This window comes from Thalia democratica, unplaced genomic scaffold (assembly GCF_965202585.1).
Source record: "Thalia democratica unplaced genomic scaffold, ktThaDemo2.hap1.1 HAP1_SCAFFOLD_1219, whole genome shotgun sequence".
NCBI lineage: Eukaryota > Metazoa > Chordata > Thaliacea > Salpida > Salpidae > Thalia > Thalia democratica.
In genome coordinates this window covers 5,001-15,000 of record NW_028140118.1, presented here as the reverse complement: position 1 = coordinate 15,000, position 10,000 = coordinate 5,001, and the positions used below count along the sequence as shown (strand labels likewise).

Genomic DNA, 10,000 nt, shown 5'->3' with positions numbered 1-10,000 from the left:
TCGTCCCGCCCGATCTCAGGTCAAAAGTGATGTACTATAAAAGTACATGCGCTTTGTACGTCGGCCTTTTGAAGTCACTTAACTTATTCTCGAGCACCTACCGTCGTTGCTACCTCACCCGAGGCCAGCAGGCTGCTCACGCTTCAGCTGTGAAATCGCCAGACCAGCTGTCTTTGACGACACGCTCCTTAATTAAGAAACGAGTCGCAGGCACTTTCAAACTAATGAAAGGATCGGTGTGTTAAAGACCCTGAGACGGACGTGGCCCCAGGATTACCCGAGGCCGCAATACGCGTTCAGAATATCGATGCTCAATGTGTCCTGCAATTCACATTACTTCTCGGAGCTAGCTCCGTCCTTCATCGACGCTCGAGCCGAGTGATCCACCGCTAAGAGATCTCTCGTGTTAATCAATCTCAATGCAACCAAAAAATCGTGTTCAAAAAGAAGCGGCCGCGCCAGCACTTGCGTGCTGAATTATTACTCCCGCTGTCAGGAAGCAACGCGACCGAACTATAACAGTTACAGGGCTCGGTCCCTTCGAAGAAGAGACGTCGCTTGAAATCAAATTTCGATTCGTTAATGATCCTTCCGCAGGTTCACCTACGGAAACCTTGTTACGACTTTTACTTCCTCTAAATGATCAAGTTCGATCGTCTTTTCGAACACCGGCGAGTGCGTTGCCGCACGTACCAGGCTCAATCGGAGGACCTCACTAAACCATTCAATCGGTAGTAGCGACGGGCGGTGTGTACAAAGGGCAGGGACGTAATCAACGCAAGCTAATGACTCGCGCTTACTGGGAATTCCTCGTTCAAGGGAAACAATTGCAAGTCCCTATCCCTAGCACGACCGGGGTTCAACGGATTACCCGGACCTTTCGGCCTAGGGAACACACGATGATCCGGTCAGTGTAGCGCGCGTGCGGCCCCGAACATCTAAGGGCATCACAGACCTGTTATTGCTCAATCTCGTGTGGCTAAACGCCACTAGTCCCTCTAAGAAGTTGTCTCCGACCCAATGGGTCGAGCAGCTATTTAGCAAGTAAGAGTCTCGTTCGTTATCGGAATTAACCAGACAAATCGCTCCACCAACTAAGAACGGCCATGCACCACCACCCACAGAATCAAGAAAGAGCTCTCAATCTGTCAATCCTCGCTGTGTCCGGGCCGGGTGAGATTTCCCGTGTTGAGTCAAATTAAGCCGCAGGCTCCACTCCTGGTGGTGCCCTTCCGTCAATTCCTTTAAGTTTCAGCTTTGCAACCATACTTCCCCCGGAACCCAAAGACTTTGGTTTCCCGGAAGCTGCCGGACAGTTCTTAAGTTCGACACTGCCCGATCGCTAGTCGGCATCGTTTAAGGTCAGAACTAGGACGGTATCTGATCGTCTTCGAACCTCTGACTTTCGCTCTTGATTAAAGAAAACATTCTTGGCAAATGCTTTCGCAGTCGTTCGTCTTGCGCCGATCCAAGAATTTCACCTCTAACGGCACAGTACGGATGCCCCCGTCCGTTCCTATTAATCATTACCTCGTGCTCCGAAAACCAACAAAATAGAACCGAGGTCCTATTCCATTATTCCATGCAACATTATACAAGCGTAAAGCCTGCTTTGAACACTCTAATTTTTTCAAGGTAAACTTGCCGGACCACCGCAACACTCAGTTAAGAGCACCGCGAAGGCACCGACCAACAAGAACAACGAGGCCAGTGCTAGCCTTTCGACCGACCAACCTCGCCGTCCCTATATCCAACTACGAGCTTTTCAACCGCAACAACTTAAATATACACTTTTGGAGCTGGAATTACCGCGGCTGCTGGCACCAGACTTGCCCTCCAATGGATACTCGTTAAAAAGTTTAAAGTGTACTCATTCCAATTGCAGGACCTCGTACGAGGTCTGCATTGTTATTTTTCGTCACTACCTCCCCGAGCCGGGAATGGGTAATTTGCGCGCCTGCTGCCTTCCTTGGATGTGGTAGCCGTTTCTCAGGCTCCCTCTCCGGAATCGAACCCTGATTCTCCGTCACCCGTTACAACCTCGGTAGGCCGATACCGTACCGACGATAGTTGATAGGGCAGTTGCTTTAATGAGATGTCGCCAGCACTAGGCCGTGCGATCCGCAAGCTTATCCAGAGTCACCATTGTAACGACCCGAAAGCCGGTTAGTTTTGGTCTGATAAATGCGCGCCTCACGTCAGTTCGGCGCTTTACGCATGTATTAGCTCTAGAATTGCCACAGTTATCCATGTAAAAGCGTACAATCAAATGAACCATAACTGATTTAATGAGCCATTCGCAGTTTCACTGTACGTGAGCTCGTACTTACACTTGCATGGCTTAATCTTTGAGACAAGCATATGACTACTGGCAGGATCAACCAGATAACTATCCGAGGGCGTTTAAACCCGTTGCTCGACTGAGCGTTTTTACTGTATAAATACAGACCTTTTCTATCACTCGGCTTAAAAGCCTTGCGAACGTTACTGAAAGTCGGCGCCGGCCTTTTGCTGTTTAAAGCGCCAGCCCGCGTCGACTGCAGCATGCAGCTTTACAACTGACTGTTCTTTCTCCCGACCAACCGTTTGCCTTCTGCCGGTTAACTCGTCAGCAGCAACACGCCATCTGTCTGCTGCAGTTACCCGCCTCGAGCCGTGCCTGCCTGCGTCGGCTACTCGTCTCGACGACTTCGCAAAGCTATAAGCCTACCGCCGCTGGACGCTTGTAGTTTTTCATACGCTGCTCCAATGCGTTTACATAGCACGTTCGCCGCCGCTGCAATAGCCGCGCCTCGGGTGCTAAACAGTAATGCTTTAAGCCCGCTTTCTCGTCAAGTCGACCGAACGCACAAACACGTCTCTCTCACTAGTGTAAAGTAATGCATACGTGTATGATGCTCAAATGTTGCTGTTGAACTTTTTTTGCCGATTTTTTCCGATTTTTTTCAATTTCTTTGTTTCTTTTCAATTATTTTAATGTTTTAAGCTTATTTATGCTACGTTTAAATGTTTTAATACTTTTTTATACTTTATTTAATATGTTTAAAAGAAATAAATAAAAAAAAATATGTATAAACTACTTTTTTTAATGTTTTAAATATATATATTTATTATAAATAAACTTTATTTGTATTATTTTTTATTTAAGCGTACTTTTTAAATCTTTATATTTGTTTTATCGTTTTAAGCACATTGCGATAAATATAATAAACAAAAAATTGAATAAAAATAATAATAATAAAAAAAAAAAAAAAAAAAACATAAGCTTATTTTATATGTTTTATTTTATTTTTATTTAAACTTACTTTTCAAACCTTAATACTCGTTTTATTTTTTTAAGCAGATTGCGATAAATATAATAAACAAACAATTAAATGAAAATAAATTAAAAAAATCAAACATAAGCTTATTTTATATGTTACATTTTATCTTTATTTAAACTTACTTTTTAAACCTTTATAGTTGTTTTATTTTTTAAGCACATCGCGATAGATATAATAAACAAACAATGAAATAAAAATAATAATAAAAATAATAATAAATCATAAGCTTATTTTGTATGTTTCATTTTATTTTATTTAAAACTTACAATTTAAACCTTTGTATTTGTTCTATTCTTTTAAGCACATCGCGATAAATATAACAAGCAAACAATTAAATAATAATAATAATAAAAAAATCATAAACTTATTTTATATGTTTCATTTTATTTTTATTTAAACTTACTTTTTTAACCTTTATAGTTGTTTTATTTTTTAAGCACATGGCGATAAATATAATAAGCAAACAATTAAATAAAAATAATAACAAATAAATAAAACAATACGGCTAAACTATAAAAAGAAAACTAAATAACTGATAAATACTTGTAAAACAATATTTGAAAAATGTATTTTGAAACACAACACGATTGATTTATAAATAATAATATATTTTTAATTTGTGTAGTTCATTTAAAGTAGTCTCCCTTTTTGCTTCTGGTTTTATTAGAGTTATATATAACAATAAATGGTGTAGTTTATTTAAAGTAGTCTCCCTTTTTGCTTCTGGTTTAATTAAAGTTATATAACACATACTATAGTAAGTTAGATAAACTATAGTAACTTTATAAAACTACTTTACAAAATACATTTGTATAATTTAATAACTTTAAAATAACTATCAAGAATAAAATAGAATAGCTTTAAGTTTAGTATACAATTGGTATGTAAATTGTGTAGTTTATTGAAAGTAGTCTCCTTATTTGCTTCTGGTTTTACTTGAGTTACATAACGTTAAATAAACATACTTAATAAACGTAACCATCAATACTGTCATTTTAATAAAACTAAGTACAAATACATTGAATTAACATAGAACTTTAAAAAGCCTTCGCTAGTATCTGTTGGTAACAGTAAATAACCTATTATGACTCACAATACAAGTGCGAAATTTATTTTTCATTTGATTTTTCAGGTATTTATTTATTTGTGGAAATAAACTTTTTTATTACATTAGAAACTAATTGAATTTTTCCTATAACTATACCTATTATTATATTTAGTATGCTTAAAAGTAATAAAATGACACGTCGCGATTATATAATAAACAAACAATCAAACAAACAAAGAAATAAAAAAAAAAACTATTTTTTTAAACTTATATTTCAACTATATGTCTTATTTTATTTTCATTTAAACTTACTTTAAACCTCTGTATTTGTTATATATATTTCAACACAATACGATTAAACTATAAGACAAACAACAAAATAAAATAATCACATTAATAAATACACTAAGCAAATAGCTAGAATAAATATAAATAGTTCAATATATACAATATATTTCTTCCATTTTTAAGTTACTTGTTAAACATATTTATTTAAAAATGTTTCTTTAGAATATAAAACTAACAGTTCTACAAATAAAGAAATTAAAAAGCCAATACACATAACACTAACTTTTCATAAATTAGATATGCAAATATGAACAAAATAATAACTAAATTCTAAAGCTTTTGTAAACTGTGAACTTATAAACTTATAATAATAATTGCATATTCACTATTCACAATAGCTTTTTATTTAGTACACAACTGGTCTGTAAATTGTGTAGTTTATTGAAAGTATAATCCCGTTTTGCTTCTGGTTTAAATAAAGTTATACAACACATACTAAAGTAAATTAAATAAAGTAATTCACTACTATCGTATTAAATAAAACCAATTTACAAAATACATTAATTTAAATTAAAGTGAACTTTGAACTTATAATAATAATTGCATATTCACTATTCAGAATTTCTTTAAATTTAGTACACAACTGGTCTGTAAATTGTGTTGGTTCTATTCAAGTACTCTCCTTGTTTGTTTTGTTTTAGTTGTATTTATTTTTAGATACTAGCACATTCAATACACATAATAAAGTAAACCAAATAAACTCTATTAATTTAAACTAAGTACAAATACATTAAGTTAATACAAAACTTTAAAAAGCTTTTGCTAGTATCTGTTGGTAACAGTAAATAACTTATTATGACTCACAATACAAAAGTGCAAAATTTATTTTCGTTTGATTTTTCAAGTAGCCACGCTTTTATTTGTTTTTGGACAAAAAGACTTTAAAGTTTTAGTATAAAAGACTAATTGTATTAATTTTAACTCAGAAAATTGTACTCTACAAGATGGTGCCATTATTTTTTCGATATCTCAAACTGGTCAAACCACTTTTTTAGCGCTCTAATTGGTTTAAACAGCAAATAACGTTATCTGATTGGCTTACGTTTTTATTTGCTAATAACTAGAATTTACTTTTCTTTTAAGCGTTAAAGAAATGTAAATAAACGAGTAATAAGTATAAATAGGTCAGAAAGAAAAATAGTACAAAAAAGATGAATTCAAAAAGCAAAAGCCTACGGCACGTGGTATTCCCAAGCGGTCACCCATCTAAGTACTAACCACGCCCGACACTGCTTAACTTCCCAGATCGGACGAGATGGGGTGTACTCAGTGTGGTATGGTCGTAGGCGTTTGAAGGCGTTTACAAGCCTTTATAAACCCTTCGGTTTATTTAAAAAACCTATTTGCACTTGATTTACAATCAATTTGATATTTTAAAATTATTCCTTATAAAATTTTAACCTGAATTAACTTTTTTTTTGTTTTTTTAATCAACAGTTACTCCCAAACTGTACTAAAACTGTATTGTAACTGTACAAAAGTGTTTGTTTAAACAATTGTTATCTATAAATTACCTAAGACCAGGAAAAGTAGAAGTAAAGTTTATTGAATTATTAAATAAATAAAATAAAATCGTAAAATAAAATAATACAATATGTTTACAATTTGTCATTGATCTATCCATTTATGTTATTGCATTACAAATACAAACATTGCATACATTCAAGAGTATTATTCATCAATCTTTTCAATATAATAAGTTTTAAATTTATATTTATTTTTAAATAATTCCTGACATTTTAGATTACCTGAGATTTTTTTTTTAATTAAATTAATTTTAGTAATTAAATACTTGACGTTCTATTTTGTTTAATTTGATAACTCAACCATGTTTATTTTTTTTACTAATTTAAAAGAACTATTAAACTAAAAGACATTACATACAGCTTCTAAAAGTTTTAAACACCTTAAAAAATATTATTATTTTAAAGATATATTAAAGAACTAAACAGATATTACTCCTAAAAAATCTTGTTAATAATATATAAAAAGTACTCAAAGTCAGACTCGGAAATATATATACTGTTGTATATCTTACTTGAAGTTCACTGTAATTGACACTGTATAACAAAATTATAAAAATCAACCTATTTATATAGCAAAATATTTCTTTATCTTTGTCGTGGCGCGGTGGGTCAGTGGTCTTATCAGCTGACTCATAAGCAGAAGGTTGTAAGATCGAATCCCGCTAGTCGTCACGAAACACCACTATCGTTCAATGTTCGGGCTTCAAATTCTTTGAGATTATACTGTACTATTTATCTATCTAACTAATCTATCTAACAAATGTTGTTCAATCTAGGTTGTGGGTACTTGGGTCGAGTAATGCCTTTGACTTACAATCTGTTGTGGATTGACAATATTCCTCTATCTATCAATAAACAAATCTATCTAATAAATGTTGTTCAATCTAGGTTGTGGGTACTTGGGTCGAGTAATGCCTTTGACCTACAATCTGTTGTTGATTGTCAACATTCCTCTATCTATCAATAATGATTATATTCAATAATAAATGTTGATTAATTCAGTTGTAAGAAAACCAGTGCGCTGGTTAGGTTGGGTAAGGCCTTCGACTTACAATCTTGGGGATTATCAACGTTCATCACAAGTACAGTAACGATCTCATTGAATTTCCAGTTGGAACATTGGATTGTAGTGGTGGCCTACTTTGTAGGTTTTTTGCCTAGTTTGTTTTTTGCCTAGTAGTGTTTGCCTAGTTTGACAAACTATTGTATATATATTGTATAACTTTATTTGTATTATTTTTTATTTAAATTACTACTTATTATTAAAGAATTAAATTTTCTTAGAAAAAAAAACTATGTATTTTAACTAATGCTTATTTTATATGTTTTGTTTTATTTTTATTCAAACTTACTTTAAACCTCTGTATTTTTTATACAATACGATTAAACTATATAACAGAAAAATAATTAAATAATCAAACTATTGAATAAGCAGTTAATTAGTGTGTTTTTTTATGCTTCTTTCATTTTTAACTTACTTGTTAACCATATTTCTTTTATTAAAGTATAAAACTAACAGTTACTAAAATAAAATAATCATAAAGTCAATACACAAAACACTAACTTTTTATAATTTAAATATGCAAACATGAATATAGTTATGAATCTATTATTTATTCAAATAGAATTATTCAAAGCTTATAATTATAAAGCTTTTGTATAATGTTTCAATTACAGTGAACTTTAAGTAAGATAAGTTTTTTTTTTTGTATTAACTACAAAATTGGTATTTTAGTTTATTATTAGTAACTAAATACTTATATTTATTATATTTAAAAAAAAACATCTATACTAACTCTAATTTCAAAGCATATTAAAACATACAAATTTTACCAACTAAATATTTATTTTTATTTTAATTATTATAACTTTCAAACATAAGCTTGTATACCTTATATACCTATATACCTCATATAGTAGGCTTGACATAACATAACATTATTTAATTCTTTTTGTTTGAAATAAACTCATTTAGTTATTAGTAAATTACAACATAAATGTTTATAACAATATAACTAAGATTTAGCTTTTGAGTTAGTAAACTTTGATAGTTTTCTTTTAATAGTTTAATAGTCCTTATTTAAGTTCAAACAAAATTGCTATATATTTAATACACATACAAAAGTAAACTAAGTAAACGTAATTCAATAGTTTCTATTAAGTAAAAGTAATTACAAATACATTAAGTTAATACAAAACTTTAAAAAGCTTTTGCTAGTATCTGTTGGTAACAGTAAATAACTTATTATGACTCACAATACAAAAGTGCAAAATTTATTTTCGTTTGATTTTTCAAGTAGCCACGCTTTTATTTGTTTTTGGACAAAAAAACTTTTAAGTTTTAGTATAAAAGACTAATTGTATTAATTTTAACTCAGAAAATTGTACTCTACAAGATGGTGCCATTATTTTTTCGATATCTCAAACTGGTCAAACCACTTTTTTAGCGCTCTAATTGGTTTAAACAGCAAATAACGTTATCTGATTGGCTTACGTTTTTATTTGCTAATAACTAGAATTTACTTTTCTTTTAAGCGTTAAAGAAATGTAAATAAACGAGTAATAAGTATAAATAGGTCAGAAAGAAAAATAGTACAAAAAAGATGAATTCAAAAAGCAAAGGCCTACGGCACGTGGTATTCCCAAGCGGTCACCCATCTAAGTACTAACCACGCCCGACACTGCTTAACTTCCCAGATCGGACGAGATGGGGTGTGCTCAGTGTGGTATGGTCGTAGGCGTTTGAAAGCGTTTACAAGCCTTTATAAACCCTTCGGTTTGTTTAAAAAACCTATTTGCACTTGATTTACAATCAATTTGATATTTTAAAATTATTCCTTATAAAATTTCAACTTGATGTAAGTATTTTTTTTATTAAAACCTTTTTTTTTGGTGTTTTAATTACAATTACTCCCTGTAACTTTATTTAAGACTTTGTTTAAAAGATTGTTAACTATATTCTATATTAAATACTATGATTAGAAGTAAAGTTTATTAAGTGATTAAACTAAATAAAAAATAATGTTAAAATAAACATGTTGTGTTTAGTTTGTTTTACTATTTCTCATTGTTCTATTTATAGATGGTTTTGTTTTACTTCAAGAATATTTATAGTTAGTTTCTAAAGAATATCTCATACTACATCAGATTTTACGATTAACTTAATTTTAGGTAATAAAATATTTGACGTTTAATTTAATAACTCAACTATGTTTATGTTATAAAATAATAGTATATAATACACATACATTATAATATAATAATATGTATAACTAGTTGTTTTACTTTAAAATGAATAATTAAGTGGAAGAATTAAAAGAACTCACATTTTTGAAGAGAGCGTGGAAAACCAGAATAGTCTATTAAAACATTTATTAAATTATCGATAAATATAGAATACAATAGAATTAAACATATAAACGTAACTGTGGTTGCTTAGAAACTAAACAAGAATTTTTTTAATAAAAATATAAAATAGTTATTATATAGAATTAAAATAAAATAAAAGTAATATAAATTATATTTTTAAACTAAATAACAATTCACGAGCAATATTAGCGCAATGTCAGAGTATGAGTTTATAATAAAAGGAATTGCTTCCTTGATGTTGATACTTACCTTATTCAAATAGAATACATTTTCAGCAATCAGGCTTGTGTTTATCTTAGCGCGCGTAACACAACGTTTGTGGGTTTTGGCACACTTTTGTCGATAGTGGGCGCCCCGCCTTTTAAGTACAGAAATTTCGGGAATTT

General features: G+C 31.4%; 4 non-coding genes across 4 annotated transcripts; all 4 read right to left on the bottom strand.

Moving 5' to 3' along the window:
• Positions 1–245: 245 nt before the first annotated feature.
• LOC145848068 (5.8S ribosomal RNA) lies at positions 246–398 on the bottom strand. The gene has a single exon (XR_014371696.1). It is a non-coding gene; the product is annotated as a 5.8S ribosomal RNA (ribosomal RNA).
• A 182-nt stretch (positions 399–580) lies between these two features.
• On the bottom strand, positions 581–2,388 carry LOC145848061 (small subunit ribosomal RNA). Its single transcript, XR_014371689.1, has one exon. It is a non-coding gene; the product is annotated as a small subunit ribosomal RNA (ribosomal RNA).
• A 3,500-nt stretch (positions 2,389–5,888) lies between these two features.
• LOC145848066 (5S ribosomal RNA) lies at positions 5,889–6,007 on the bottom strand. Its single transcript, XR_014371694.1, has one exon. It is a non-coding gene; the product is annotated as a 5S ribosomal RNA (ribosomal RNA).
• A 2,859-nt stretch (positions 6,008–8,866) lies between these two features.
• Positions 8,867–8,985, bottom strand: LOC145848052 (5S ribosomal RNA). Its single transcript, XR_014371681.1, has one exon. It is a non-coding gene; the product is annotated as a 5S ribosomal RNA (ribosomal RNA).
• Between the last annotated feature and the right edge of the window lie 1,015 nt (positions 8,986–10,000).